A 13,511-nucleotide genomic window follows, 5' to 3' on the forward strand; every position below is an offset into this window, starting at 1 on the left:
ATTTGAAATATAGGTCCTCAGATCTATTTGTGGGCCCAATTTTGTGCCTCTATCCATATCTGTAAGTGTCAGTATGTCACATCACGTGATATGACATCTCTATGAAGAGGATGAATGAATTAATACTTGGAAGAATTTAGTAGGTCATGTGCCAAAGAGCACATGTAGAAAAGCTTATAAATAGATTAAACATCAGCACATAAGCGGTTAGCATATTTGTTGTGTTGATGATCGCATTTGCGTTGGGTTGCAAAGCTGCTCTCTTGAGGCAAGAGCAGTGGGACCAGTGGGGGCTCCCCATGAAGCAACCATGGAGCGGGGCAAGCCAGCAGATCAGCTGAGGGCAGCTTCAGCCCAGTGAATCAGGCATCTCCCTGGGGATGAGGATGGGCTGAGGTCAAGTCAGGAGTGCAAGCCAGCGAGTCAGTGTGAGGATCGTGAATATTTTCAAATTGTCTTGTTAGTTTCACTGAGCAACCATACATTTTCTGACAGTGGATGATTTGGTGCATCAGTTATGACCTTAGTACTGCCTGTACCAACCTTCCTACACTATGCAAATGTAAACAGAGTCTGAGGTATAGAATTTTGTAGAGTGGGAGAGAAAAGCTGCATCCTATCTTTGTGCTGAATTGTCTTATATCTTTAGAAGAAAAATTATCCCTCTTAGGGATATTGCCAGGTCTACTGTCAGTGAAAAGCTAATAGTGAGCTAAAAGCATTTCTTCTGAGCAGATATTTGTAAAAAGTATCTTTGTTAATGTATGTGTGTTGGCATAAAATGAATGGTTCGGTAGCTGGAGACACCTTATACTAAAAGATACATGTTGAGTCATCCAAGAAAGCAAACGGGAATTTTACCTCTTACTAGATGAAAAGTTACCTATCCAGCAGGCGGGCAGGCATACTGGAAAGGTTCTCTTGAATGCTAAAATGCAGACTGACATTAACAATAAGCTGATGAACCAATGATAGGACAAGGGGTAATGGATTCAAGCTGGAACACAAGAGGTTCCACTTAAATTTGAGAAGAAACTTCTTCTCAGTGAGGGTGACAGAGCACTGGAACAGGCTGCCCAGGGAGGTTGTGGAGTCTCCTTCTCTGGAGACATTCAAAACTCGCCTGGACGCCTTCCTGTGCAACCTCATCTAGGTGTTCCTGCTCCGACAGGGGGATTGGACTAGATGATCTTTTGAGGTCCCTTCCAATCCCTAGCATACTGTGATACTGTGATACTGTGAACCAGATTTGAATTTTCAAACCCCACTGCAATGTTATCATAATCTGTAAGCTTCCTAACATAATTCTTTTTCCTGGACCTGTTTGTCCAGTGAGTTGAATGGTCCTCTTCACCTTCTCTACATTCTTCCAGTTCAGCAATTGCAATGCTCAAAATAACATTTGAATGTAAGTATCTTTTTTAATAATCTAATGCGTTATTTTATTAATTTAAAAGTTTTGCTTGTTCATATAACTTGTTGAGGAAATTTTAACAGATTATTCAACGAGGACTGATTTAGGCTAATGGCATTACCTCTGGTGGCCAGCATATGAGGTTATTTATGAGAAGAGAGAGAAAAGAAAAAGCAATCGGTTTGTACTAAAAGAGATAAGAGAGACTGGATAACTACATGACAGAATTGGGCTGTGTTACTGAAATACAGTAAAAACATAAAAGAAAATCAGAGTACTTAGTGTGGGAAGAAAATCATAGACATTTCTAAAAGTGCAGCGCATTTTCTTTTTGAGGTTTAGAGGGAGTTTCGCCGAAGTGTTTACCAACTATACTATATGCTTGAGGGAAAAAAAGTAACAATCTAAGAAATCTCATATTTGTTTCAAAAAGAGAAAATGTATATGCACACACATGCATATGAGATAGAACTGAATCCCTGGGTGGTGGTTTTCTTGGGAGAACATAAAGTGACAAAATAGTCCATACTGACACCTCTCCAAGGATATGTGGGGACGAATTACTGGAGGCATGACAAGAACTTTGCCGTGATATATTTATTGCTTAAATTCAAGTATATAAAAGTTAACGATTTAAGGTGTAATGGCAAGATAATAACTAATCAAGAATACCTGTATGTTTTGTGTATATTTCTTGCTTCCTTGTTAGTGAGGATGTGTGATAGTTGTTCCTTGGCCAATAGGGATGATCTTATTCTGGGTTTGCATTTGTAAGGAAAAAAAGACCTAATTCGTGTCATGATACTTTAGATAAGGGTAGTTATCGGTTGTTTATGGTAATAATGGCTCAGGTAGCATAATTTTGAACTGGAGGAAATATTTGCTGGTATCAGAGTAGTTATGCTCCACAACTGATACAGCATTGGCATTGGCCATAGAATTGATTTGCAACAGGTTCCCAAAAGAAACAGGAGGCATTCAGAAGGCCTGAGTAAGTTCAGGGGAATGACTTTGCTTGCCTGGTGGCAAAATTTAGAATCTTACCCAGAATCTAGAAAAGTACTGAGGTCACAGGTGACACTGGAGCAGGGATGATCTTTACTGTATACAGAACTTTAAAGGAAATGATGAAAGATCTGTGGAATGCACAGTTCTATAGAAGAAAGGAAAATAATATATCCCTTGCTAGCTCTGTGAATGTATGTAGCCAGACTAAGTGGTGAATTATCAAAACTGTCACTTCAAATAAACTAATGACAGAAAAAGCATGCAGTAAGCACAGTAATGTGTACCACAAAATTTTATGTGTGTCTACACAAGTGTCTACACACATGTGCACATATATTTGACATTTGAATTGCATTGCCACTCAAATAAAATTGCATGAGTTATAATCAATTGCTTTTGCAACAGATTCTGTTCTCTTCTAATTCTTAGAATTCATCTGTTCTAATTCTTAGAATTCATTCAGTTGTGGGTTTTTTTTGTGTTTTCTGTCATGTGCATTTTCTATTGCCTTGCTCAATGTTCTTTTTTTCTGGATCAGAAACAAATAAAATTAATCCCTTAGCTATGTGGCAGCTCACTTGTAACCCTCACCCATCTATTCTCATGCATTTTCACTCTTCAAGATTGTTTGGTTTCAATCCTCAATAAGTTTTGTACTCAACCTGCTTGCTTCTGCACATCAGATCCACTAAGCTTGTAGATTAGTCTTCTCTGAGTTATGCTGCATTGAAAGCTTTCTTGAAGTGTTGGTAAATTATGTTCTCAGCCTTCACTCTGCCAACTTTTTGTATTAGCTCTTCAAAAGGTTCCATAAGATTTATTACAAAAGCTTTTGTTTTTCTGAGTCCATGCTGTGACTATCTTTAATCAAACTGTGCCTCACTAAATGTCCTTCAGTCATATTTCTGGTTGGTCCTTCTGGTATTTTCTGCTAAAGTGAAACCAGTCTTATATTTCTTAATCCTAAGGTCTCACCAGCTAACCTAGTCTTTAGGAAATGGTTACCTTTTCCATGTAATTTAAAAAGTGTTTTATAAAGGGCAATGAAACATTGCAATCACTAATAGCTTTCCCCCTGCATTCAGAACAGTGGACTATAAAAGGGCCTAAAAGACCCTTTTCACATGGAATGATGCAAAGTTATGTAAACATTCACAGAATCTCACAGAATCGCAGAATCACAAAATCACAGGATGGTTGAATTTGGAAAGGAGGTCATCTGGGCCAACCCTCATGCTTGAACAGGGACACAAGTTGCCCAAGAGCATGAGTATCTCTAAGGAAGGAGACTCCACAACTTCCCTGGGCAACCTGTGCTACTCTTTGGTCACCCACATAGTAAGAAAGGGTTTCTTGATGGTCAGCTGGAACTTCCCGTGTTTCAGTTTGTCCCCACTTCCTCTTGTCCTGTCACTGGGCACCACTGAAAAAACACTGAGGGGAAGGACCACCTCCATTGACCTGATGGCAAAAACTGCCTAATGCCCCCAGTAAACCACTCACCTTCTTTGCAGTGAGGGCACATTGTAGGCTTATATTCAGCCTGGCGTTCATCAGGACTCCCAGATCCTTTTCTGCAAAGCTGCTTTCCAGGTGGGTAAGTCCCAAACATATATTGGTGCATGGGATTGTTCTTCCCAAGACTTTGCACTTCCTTTGTTGAACTTCATAAGGTCCCTGCCAGCCCACTTCTCCAGCCTGCTGAGGACTCTGGATGACAGCACAAAATTCTAGTGTATCAGCCACTCCTCCCAGCTTGGTGTCATAAGCAAAGTTACTGCGGGTGCACTCTGCTTCATCATCAAGATCATTCATGGAGATGTTAAACAGGCCTGGTCCCAGTATTGACTCCTGGGGCGCACTGCCAGTCACTGGCCTCCAACTAGACTTTGGGCCACTGATCACCAGCCACAGTGCCCAGATCTTCAGCCAGTTTTCAATCCACCTCACCGTCTTCTCATCCAGCCTGTATGTCAACAGCTTCCGTATGAGGATCTCATAGGAGACACTGCCATAGGCCTTACTGAAATCCAAGTGTTTCCTGAAAACTTATGAAACAGTAGAAGTATACACACCAGCTATTACTTCATTTTTTTTAATGGACAGAAGGAACACATGTATTTTCATGTAAAGTAAAAGTAAAGTAAAATTTTATTTTAACTTTCAGTACCTTCTACAAGAAATAAATAAAATGAACTTTTTCTTTTTACAAAAGAACTTTTTTAGATTACTTTCCTTGTATGTGTCCTAAGCACTCATTTTGAACACATAAAGTGACTTAATTAGCTTGCTGCATTAACTTCTGGAAACCATCCATAAATGCTTTGTGAATGTTTAATATCAGAGACTCTGCATTTATCTATAGCAAAATGAAAGCTTTACTTTGCTCATAGTCAGAACAGTGATAGAATGAAAATATAGTAATGATGGAAGATTTTATCTGAAAAGTTCAGAAATCAGTTATTCTAGTATGGGAAGAAGCATGCAGAGAAATCTAAGTGCATGCAGAGACTAACAACAGGACATTTGCATCATGTAGTCATATATGCAGAATATATGTTTCAAAAGAGTACAGTACCATGTGACCAACAACAGTGAATGAAAGTAACATAACTTGCAACAAAAAGCAATGCAGAAGCATAGTCTTTGGAAGAGGTATTCCACAGAAGAATATAATGCAAAAGCATATACAAGTCCAAAGTGTTATGACATCCGTCATGCTATTGGTTTTCCTTAAAGTTTAGCTGTAGCCTTATAACACTTGTCAAATGTTGTTAAATTACAGGCATCCAAGTCCAAAGTAAAAAACTGTTTCTAAGTGGGCCAGTTGTTGCATTCTCTGTTCCAGAACATCTGTTCCACTATCATAAAAAGTCAACCCAAGTTTCAAGGGTAATTGGCCCATTTTTTACTTTCCTGCCTAGTGCAGTTATATCTTGCCTTTAAAAAACACCTGTATACCCCCTGCTCTTTCTGTTTATTTGAAAATGTCTTCTGATTGATAACCTCTCCTTTTCTTTTTCAAAAACTGGAAAGTCTTACTGAACTACTTTGAATAGTTTTATATTACTTTCATTTTTCATTTTTGTTACATTAAACTATGTGTTCTTCTCTAATAAGGTGACTAGAATGGCATACATTATTCTAAGTTAGTCTCTCTAATGTGGGGTATTAAATATAAATTAGATGAAATTATTCTAATACCTCTATGCAGTCTATTGTTTCTATTGTTAATTACTCTGTATGATAATTCAGCAGTTATTGAGTGTTTCCAGATGTTTCTCATCCTCTGTATTTTTACGGAAAGTCAGTTTAGTTTGATATATTTCCTTCTGCACTGAATCTCCCTTTCCTTGTCATACCTAGTTTTGGTATTTGTCATATTATAATTCTTATTATTGCTATTAATAACTATATTTTGGTAGCTCCACAAGGCTTTGATCATGATCTGGATGTTGTTAAAGCTCCACCTGTCCAAAGAAACTTGTAACTGAAGAGCTTACATTCCTAAAATAACCGCACTTGTATAGTATACTTGTATAGAATCTATATTAAAATTGTTTGTTTAACAGTGACCTATTTCTAGTGAGAAGCCATAAGCAGTTAATATTTAGACTGAACTGCAGAATTGGGGGATTTCACAAATAGGAAAGTTTGCACAGGTTTGACTTATTGCACATTCAAGGTACTTCAAATTATTCACATTTTTAAGAAAGTAATGCTTGCACACATGCAGACAAAGTATAATAGTGAACCTCATTTCAATATTCCAGTGCAGAAGTGAGAAATGAGCAAGCCTCTGTATAAAACTTGGCCCTATTTTTTGTCAGGACTGACTTCGTTATATGAAGCTGTCATGGTTTAGGCCAAATGGGCTACTGGGGACCTGGGGGACCCCAGACTGGACCAACAGATGCTCCCCTCTACCCCTCTTCAAAGAGAGAGGCAGAGGAGGAAAAAGAGACTTATGAATTTAGAAGGAAATAAACTACTTTAATGAAATATTAATAATAAAATAAAAAGAAATCATGAAATAGATACAAAACTGTATCAAGCTCCCGAGATGACAATCAAGTCACCGGCTGGCACTGGGGCAGTCTCAAGCTGGACTCAGTGACAGACAGGAACTGGATTCCGGATCTGGATTCAGGATTGGGTTCACAAGCAGACGAACAGAGTCCTCCTCAGACGTCGGCCATTGAAGGAAGAGCCCATGACCCTTTGATCCCTCAGCTTTTATATTGAGCATGAGGCAGATGGGATGGAATACCCTGTTGGTCAGTTTTGGGTCACCTCTCCTGTCCGCTCCTCCCTGCAGGTGGGACCCCACTATGCTTTTCCTCTTCTGACCCTCCAATGGGGCAAATACCAAAGTTGGTTGGCCTTGGGGGTTATAGCAGTAAGTGTAAGCAGGAGCCTCTCTGCATACCATGCCTGGGCATCAGCTATAAACAATTGGTCTTATCACTCTGAGAGAGGGAACATTGTCTGCACAATATGCAGTTAATTTCAGTAGTTAGAAGAGGACCAGCTAAGAAGCGAAGTTACTGAACAAAATTGGTTCTGTTTTACCTCAAACCAGGACAGAAGCCAGCAGCTGAAATTTTTCAGAAATTAAGTTTTAAAGTGTATGACGTGTTTCTCTGCCCATCTTTGCAGAAATTTTTATTAAATTGTCTCTATGATTTTAACTGAGATCTAACTTCTATTCTCAAAAATTGAGCCAGATGTGCCGTATGCCTCCCCTACTCTCCACTGGATGGTACTGCACTGAGCACACAGTTCATGACATTACTTTCTAGTTTTCTAAACTCTTTGTTGTAGCTTGATAACACTGGTTAGAGTTTGAGTGTGCTAAGTCAGATGCAGAACACGGGAAGAAAATCTAACTTGTTGACCTATCTTCTGCCTTCTTTGTCAATGAAATCCACACTAAAATACATGTAAGCATTCTGGGTAGTGTCATACTACTGATGTCCCACTTTATCACAGTAAGAATATTAAGATCTTATTCAGTCATGTTACCACAGTCACCTAAGACAGCCTTAGATGAAACTGACAGTGGAAGTGATTTTTATATCACCTATAGCTAATTTTAGTTACATTTACTTATGCAAATTTCTCAGTCTTGTAAGTTTAGGGAATACTGTTTATAATGACCTGAAGGGGTAAAACTTTATTGTCAGTATTTATTAAAATACTGACTTTATACATAGTTACTTTTGCTCAAAAGAGTACTAGCAAATATTCACCTGTAAATAAAAAAAAGATTTAAAATGATAAAGTGGTAGTACACCTTTAAGGACTGAATCTCCATATCTTTCCTCAAGGCTTCAATAAGAGATGATCGTCCTCTGCCCAGAAGGACAGTGACACTTTTGTAACATTTCAGTAGGAAACAGATAACAATTAACTTTAGGCTTCTCTCATGTAGTTTAGAACAAGTTTTAAAGGTGGCATTATTGTGTCAAGGTAGTCTAAAAACCTACATTTTTCATTATTAGTTAAATTTGTCATCTCCAATATTGCTTGTAATTCTTCTTCAGAAAGGTTCTTTCTCTAATGAGTAAGTGTATTTATACACTATTCCAACAGACAAGGTATTTTTTTGTGACGTACTCTGGGGCAAAGGAAAAAAGTAGTATTGGATTTCATTGCAGCCTTGACATGAATTTCACAAATTCTTAGCCTACTCCATTAACAGAGTAAACACATTGTGGCATTAGAGGAAAAGACTATTCAAGCACAATAGTTATAGTATCAGTATGCAACTGTTCTATAAAATTATACCTTATTTTCCCTTAATCAGAAGTATCTACTCACATTGCAAAATTTTCATAAGTTGTTTTGCTCTGCTTTGATGTAGCCATTTAAATACCATGAAAACAACTACTTATGGCATACTTGTTCTATTATTTAAAGGCAATTCATCACACCATAGCTCTCTGAAGCAAATTAATAAGCACTATTTCTTACAGTTCTCTTAATCTCTGGATTCTAGAAAATTGCTTTTAACTTGATGCATGTTTTTATCCTTTTACATAAGATGCTGAATTGCATCTTTCAAGTTTCAGCTTCCGTGCTTATAAAGGTTCATTACACTTCTTATTCATTGTTCTTATAATCAGCTGTTAGAGATTCACTTCATCAGTTGCTGAAATTACTACAGTGCTTTAAACAAACTAACTGGTGGCAAAAGTAAGGGCTAGGCTGAGGATGGGTTAGACCTGTCTGGATATTGTAAGAAATTTGCTTATTTTTTTCCAAAAAATAACACTCTAAGTGCCCAGAAACAGGTGCAGTTATGCTGCTTGACAAACTGTGTTTTTTACATAAAATTAATTCATAAAAGAAAGATGAATTTTTACAGCAACAAGAAATTTCTTCAAGTTTAGATGCAACAGAGAATAACGAGATTTAGAGGCATGTCTTTGTCTCACTAGCAATTACTGGAAGTTTATCTGCAAGGGGAACTTGAGATAGTGGCTTAAATTATGACCTTCAAGCCACTTGTGCTAAGGTGGAAAAAAAAGGAAGCATGATATTCAGAAAAGAGGCATAATTTTACACTTGCAAAAATATGTAGCTATATAGCTGTGTTGTATGAATGTTCTTGAAATATCCACAGATGTGTATACACACCCCCCTACACAAATCCTGAGGGAAAGGTAATAGAAGGAAAAGAGAGGAATCTTTTGACATATTTCTAGATCTTGAAGACAGATTCTTTCTTCACTCCAAAGCTAGGATGTCAGCTTGCAAGCTGTTTCCACATCCACACTCAAAAGTATGTGGCTGCTAACTTAATGTACTATTTAATGAGGCTGTGAAGGCCAAAGGTACTCAATTTATGTTCAAATGCAATCTTAATATGTGTTTGAAGTATGGAATTAAGCAGGTGAGTATCTTTAGAGGCACCAGCTCTTTGGGAGTGAACTGGGTTAAAGCTACATTTGAGGTGTTGTGAATTGCCTGTCAGAAAGAAAAGCTATCTCCAAGGTCAGGAACAGAAATGGAGTGTTTAACATGCAGTATCTTTCCCAAAACAGTAAATCCAAAATGGAACTACAACCATGGTTTTCTAGTTCCTTTTTTCCCCACTATATTCAAAGGAACCAGCTGAGCACTCTTGGACTCCCTCAGTATTTTTGCCTTCCTCTCCTGAGAGGCTTAAGTTAAGGGGAGAGATCTGTGTATCTCCAGAATCTGATTCTTTTCCAGAGTAATCAGCAAAAGTTTATTAAGCCCAGGATATAGTTGCGACTTGTTTTCAGTCAACATATTTTGTGGTAATTGCTTGAGACACTGCTTTGTAGAGAACCACTGCAATCTATTTTTGTCATGATTTTCTTCATACATATGGGTAATCAGTTTCATTTTCCACACCATAGTTTGCTTCTTTGTCTCATCCAATTCTTCTGTAGTTTCAGTCTTTATGTTCTTTTCTCACTAGATTTTTTTTTTCCTGTTACTTCACTCTGAACATCACACCCTTACTCAGTTAACTCCTTCAAAACTCAATTTAAACGGTACATCTGGAAATAGATTTTGTAATCTAGATTAAAGTAAATCTATTTATCCTTGTTCTTTTTTTTTTTTTTTATACTGCTTTCCCGAGTCTTATAACAAGAGATACCTGATGCTGTGTAGCAATATAATTGATGTCCATGACACCATACAAACTCTCTTCTGTCAAATTTATGGGCTAGAAGGACACAGACTCCAAAGTAGTCCAGCTTTCCCAGAAATACCACATGAATTTGGGGATATAAATCTTGATTACTGCTTTACTCTGCCATAGACGTTGAGTTCTCAAATTTTCCTTCTAGAGGTTTTTGGGGTGCATTTATGAGAGAAGATCAACTAATTTACAGAGAAGTCACAGAGTATCATCTCCATCTCCATTCTTTCTTTTAAGACATTTAAATTAGCTGCAAGGAAATATTTCCTTCCCTGTTACCACTTTTGTATGAAACACCTTTCTTGCTTTCTTTTCAGTGTGACTTGAGAATTTTAAATAACTTTTTTTTGTCTCTGTTTTCCAACAAGTGCCCCATGGAAAACTGCATTTGAGATGACAAATTTGGAAAGAGGATTTTTCCTTTATATTTTCTACAAAATTCTTTTTTTCTTTTTTTTTTTTTTTTGACAGGTCCTATTTTATTTTTTTGGGAGGAGGGATTCAATTATATGAAAACTACAAAGAGCTAGGAACAACCATTTGTTTTCAAGAGCATTAGAAATCTTTTTTCTAAAATCTTTGGCAGGCCATTTTAAAAATTTTTATTAGCTGTACACCAATTATCTGAAGCACTTGTAAACTGCCAGAAAATTCATTTGATACATGAAGCAATGTCTAAGACTTTAAAGAAGATGTATATTCTGTACAAAAACACGGGAGTTTATGTATAAATCTCAACTCAATTTTAAATTCAGAAATATTTTGTTGTCTCTTTTGGTTTGGACCCAGCCCATTTATATGAAGAAGAGTCAATTGGATCCAAGAATGGAATCTAAAAGAACATGAATTTTCTCCTTAGTGAGTTTCCATTGAAACCAACTCAATGCATGCAAAGCCACGGGACCTTATGGGATGCACCCATGAGCATGGAGAAAGTGATTGATGTCGCTGTGAAGCGACTCTCAATTTTCTTTGAAAGGTCATGGCAGTTGTGGAAGCTTCCTGAGGATTGGAAGAATACCAATGTCACTCCTGTTTTCAAGAAAGGCAACAAGAAGGACTGGGGGAACCACAGGGCAGAAAGTCTTCCCTTGACCCCTGGGAAGGTGATGGAGCAAGTCCTCTTGGAAACCATTTCCAAGCAGATTGAGGACAAAGTGACTGGGAGAAGTCAGTATGGATTTACGAATGGGAAATCATGCTTGACCAATTTGATTAGTCTTCTGTGATAAGATGACTGGCTGTGGATGAGGGGACAACAATGGATGTTGTTAGCCTTGACTTTATCAAGACCTTTTACACTGTCTCCTGTAACATCCTCACAGAGAAATTGATGGAGTATTGACTAGATAAATGGACAGTACAGTGGATCCAAAAGCATCTGAAATGACATGCTCAAAGGACTGATCAGTGGCACAAAGTTCATCCAGAGGTCAGTCACTAGTGGTGCACCACAGCAATTGATGTTGGGGCCCATACCATTCAATATCTTCTATATAACCTGGAGGATAGGACAGAGTGTGCTGTCAGCAATTCTGTAGGTGAAAAAGCTGGGAGGAGTGGCTGATACACAACATGGTTGTGCTGGACCTGGACAGGCTGGAGAAACAGGCAAAGAGGAACCTCATGAAATTCAAAAAGGGGAAATGCCAGGTTTTGCACCTGGAGAGGAACAACCCCAGGCACCAGTGAATGCTGGGGGGCAGATGGCTGGAAAGTAGCTTTGCAAAAAAGGCCCTGAAGTTACTGTTGTAGAAGGTCAGCAGGAACCAGTAATAAGCCCTTACAGCAAAGAAGGCCAAGGACATTCTCGGCTGCATTACAGCCTACTTTAACAAGACTACTTTAACAAGGGCAAGTACTGAATTCTGCACCTGGGATGGGGTAATCTTGCTTATATGTATAAACTGAGGGACAAGAGGCTGGAAAGCAGCCCCACGGAAAGAGATCTGGGGATTTGGGTTGATGGCAAGTTGAATAGTGAGTCAACAGTGTGCCCTAGCAGCCAAAAGAGCCAACTGTGTCCTGGAGTGGACCAAGCAGAGGTGATTGAGGGAGGTGATTGTCCCACTCTACACTGCACTTTTTTGGCCCCACCTAAGTACTGTGTACAGTTTTGGGTACCACAATATGCGAAGGACGTCAAACTATCAGAGTGTGTCCAGAGGAAGGAGACTACAATGATGAAAGGTCTCAAGGGCAAGTCTTACCAGGAGCAGCTGAGGTCAGTGGGCTTGTTTAGCTTGAAGAGAAGGCTGAGGGGGACCTCATTACAGTCTACAACCTTCCCAAGGGGAGAAGCAGAGGAGGAGTTGCAGATCTCCTCTCTCTGGTGATCAGTGATAGGACATGCGGAAATGGTATGAAGCCACATCAAGGGAAGTTCAGACTGACATTAGGAAACATATCTTCACTGGAAGGGTGGTTAGTCACTGGAACAGGGTCCCCAAGCAAATGGTCATGGCACCAAGCCTGTGAGAGTTCAAGGAGTGTCTGGATGATGCTCTTGGTCATATGGTTTAGTTTTAGGTAGTGCTGCAAGAAACAGGGATTTGTACTAAGATCCTTATAGGTCACTTCCAACGCGAGGTATTCTATGATTCTGTGCATTTTGAGGGATGTTGCCAGCAGCTCAAGGGAGATGATTCTTTCCTCTTGACTCAGCCTGGGTGAGACACATCTGGGTGCTGCATCCAGGTCTGAGTTGTCATGTACAGGACATACACATACTAGAGCAAGTCCAGTAAAGGGCCATGGAGATGACCAAAGGTGTGTGAAGCATCTGTCATACAGGGAGAGGACGAAAGCAAGGTGTCATGAGAGGTTCAGCCTGGAGAAACAACATCTCCACATGTATGAGTAGCCGACAGGTGGTAAAGGACACAGTTAAATACAAGCTATCCCATTTAAACATGAAAATTCAATTTAAACATAAGAAAACTTTTTTTTTATTTTATTGTGAGGGTGGTCAAACAAGACAACAGATTGCCTAGAGGGGTTGTGCAGTGTCCATTTACAAAGATATTCAAAGCATGACTGGAAAATGTCCTGGGCAACCTTTTGTAGGTGACCCTGATGAGCAGTGAGTTGGAGTATGCAATGTCTGGAGGTCTCTGTCTACCTCGATCACTCTGGGATCTTGGATCCAAATTCTGAGATGTGATAATCAGCTGTGATCGAGTTTTGAATGTTTCGCACTGATGGAAAGTAGCCCAAACTGGTTTGTGACCACATAAGAGTTATTTCCTAATAGAAAAAAAGAAAGACCTACTTTACTTGACTGCCCTGGTCTCCCATTTATCTTGAAAACTTTATGCAATTTTCACATTGAAATAAGTAAATGAACTAATACTATTGTTACCATTCCACAGGAAGAGCAAGTAACTCATCAGAATTAAACAAACAAGA

This window comes from Vanellus vanellus (genome assembly GCF_965231255.1).
Source record: "Vanellus vanellus genome assembly, chromosome: Z".
Lineage (NCBI taxonomy): Eukaryota > Metazoa > Chordata > Aves > Charadriiformes > Charadriidae > Vanellus > Vanellus vanellus.